At 58.5% G+C, this 2,500-nt stretch overlaps 2 non-coding genes and 1 pseudogene across 2 annotated transcripts in view; all 3 read left to right on the forward strand.

Annotated features, from left to right (window-relative positions):
* LOC146142661 (small subunit ribosomal RNA) overlaps positions 1-1,215 on the forward strand; it is a 1,811-nt gene extending 596 nt beyond the window's left edge. Inside the window, exon 1 of the ribosomal RNA XR_014500172.1 lies at positions 1-1,215. This exon is cut by the window's left edge and continues 596 nt beyond it. This is a non-coding gene — a ribosomal RNA (small subunit ribosomal RNA).
* A 247-nt stretch (positions 1,216-1,462) lies between these two features.
* LOC146142662 (5.8S ribosomal RNA) lies at positions 1,463-1,616 on the forward strand. Its single transcript, XR_014499720.1, has one exon. It is a non-coding gene; the product is annotated as a 5.8S ribosomal RNA (ribosomal RNA).
* Positions 1,617-1,864: 248 nt separating this feature from the next.
* The window catches only part of LOC146142663 (large subunit ribosomal RNA), a 3,679-nt pseudogene continuing 3,043 nt past the window's right edge, over positions 1,865-2,500 (forward strand).

Genomic DNA, 2,500 nt, shown 5'->3' on the forward strand with positions numbered 1-2,500 from the left:
AAAGTGTATATTTAAGTTGTTGCGGTTAAAAAGCTCGTAGTTGGATTTTGGGCGCAGGCGGCCGGTCCGTCGCAAGGCGTGTACTGGCCGTCCTGGCCTCACCTCCGGTTCTCCGCCGGTGCCCTTGACTGAGTGTCGGCGGCGGCCGGAACGTTTACTTTGAAAAAATTAGAGTGTTCAAAGCAGGCGATTCGCCTGAATAATGGTGCATGGAATAATGGAATAGGACCTCGGTTCTATTTTGTTGGTTTTCGGAGCGCGAGGTAATGATTAAGAGGGACAGACGGGGGCATTCGTACTGTGCCGTTAGAGGTGAAATTCTTGGATCGGCGCAAGACGAACGACTGCGAAAGCATTTGCCAAGAATGTTTTCTTTAATCAAGAGCGAAAGTCAGAGGTTCGAAGACGATCAGATACCGTCCTAGTTCTGACTATAAACGATGCCAACTAGCGATCGGGGGGCGTTAGTTTTACGACCTCTCCGGCAGCTTGCGGGAAACCAAAGTCTTTGGGTTCCGGGGGAAGTATGGTTGCAAAGCTGAAACTTAAAGGAATTGACGGAAGGGCACCACCAGGAGTGGAGCCTGCGGCTTAATTTGACTCAACACGGGAAATCTCACCCGGCCCGGACACAGTGAGGATTGACAGATTGAGAGCTCTTTCTTGATTCTGTGGGTGGTGGTGCATGGCCGTTCTTAGTTGGTGGAGCGATTTGTCTGGTTAATTCCGATAACGAACGAGACTCTGGCTTGCTAACTAGTTACGCGACCCAATCGGTCGGCGTCTAACTTCTTAGAGGGACTAGTGGCGTTTAGCCACACGAGATTGAGCAATAACAGGTCTGTGATGCCCTTAGATGTTCGGGGCCGCACGCGCGCTACACTGACCGGATCAGCATGTGCTCGCCTTGGCCGACAGGTCTGGGTAACCCGCTGAACCCCGGTCGTGCTAGGGATAGGGAATTGCAATTATTTCCCTTGAACGAGGAATTCCCAGTAAGCGCGAGTCATTAGCTCGCGTTGATTACGTCCCTGCCCTTTGTACACACCGCCCGTCGCTACTACCGATTGAATGGTTTAGTGAGGTCCTCCGATTGGACCTGGCGCGGCCGGCAACGGTCGAGCCGGCGTCCGAGAAGACGATCTAACTTGATCATTTAGAGGAAGTAAAAGTCGTAACAAGGTTTCCGTAGGTGAACCTGCGGAAGGATCATTAACGGTCTCGCAAACGCTTCGGCGAACGCGAAACTCGGACAAGCGAGAGAAAAAGTCTTTGCTACCCGGCGCCCGACCCGCGAGGAGCGGCGCGCCGGCCGGCGATTCGGTCACCCGGTAATGTTTGCGCGTCGAGTGCCGCGGTGCCGCGCGCTCCGGCTTCAAGCGTCGGCCTGGCCGACCGCTCTGCGCGGTCTATTTTGTCACCCTATAGTGCGAGGCACTGTGCGAGCGAAACAATCGTGGATGGCTCTTGGCGGTGGATCACTCGGCTCGTGAGTCGATGAAGGACGCAGCTAGCTGCGTGAATTAGTGTGAATTGCAGGACACATTGAGCATCGACGTTCTGAACGCAAATTGCGGCCTCGGGTCAATCCCGGGGCCGCGCCCGCCTCAGGGTCGCGTTGCAAACGTTCCGCGCGGGGATTTCTCCGCGCGGCTGCTGCGGCGTCGGACGCGCGAGCGCCCGTCCCGCTCAAGACAGCACGGCACGATGCGCGACGATCGCGACCAGAATCCCGCGCGGCGGCGGCGAGTCGACCTCGAAGAGGCCAACGGCTGGCGGCTCAAGGGCGGGAATCGAGGTGCGCGGCGGCGCGCGGCGCCGACGGCGAGCGCGGAACGGGAAGAATAGTCCCGGTCCTTACTTTCGGCCTGAGGTCGGACGAGGCTACCCGCTGAATTTAAGCATATTACTAAGCGGAGGAAAAGAAACTAACGAGGATTCCCTCAGTAACGGCGAGTGAAGCGGGATGTGCCCATCGCCGAATCCGCGCGCTTTTGGAGTGCGCGGAATTGTGGCGTACGGAATTCGTCACGGCGCGCTTCGCCGGTCGCCCGCGTCCTTCTGATCGAGGCCTTTTCCCAGAGCGGGTGTCAGGCCCATGGCGGCGACAGGCGGGCGCGCTACGGCGTCTTCCCAGAGTCGGGTTGTTTGGGAATGCAGCCCAAAGCGGGTGGTAAACTCCATCTAAGGCTAAATACGGTCACGAGACCGATAGCGAACAAGTACCGTGAGGGAAAGTTGAAAAGCACTTTGAAGAGAGAGTTAAAGAGTACGTGAAACCGTCGAGAGGCAAACGGGAGGGCCTGTCGGGTCGCCCGGTCGCTTTCAGCCGGCCCCCTGTCGGCGACGTTGTCGTGCGGACCCTCACGGGCCGCCGGCGGCGCCGCCCGATCGGGGACCAGCGCACTAGCGCCGGGCGAAGGCCGCGACCGTCTGGACGGCGGCGAGAAGGCCGCGCGCAAGGTAACCCGGCCTCGGTCGGGTACTATAGGCGCGCGTG

The sequence above is a fragment of the Ascidiella aspersa genome, chromosome 5 (assembly GCF_963924565.1).
Source record: "Ascidiella aspersa chromosome 5, kaAscAspe10.2, whole genome shotgun sequence".
In the NCBI taxonomy this organism is placed as follows: Eukaryota; Metazoa; Chordata; class Ascidiacea; order Phlebobranchia; family Ascidiidae; genus Ascidiella; species Ascidiella aspersa.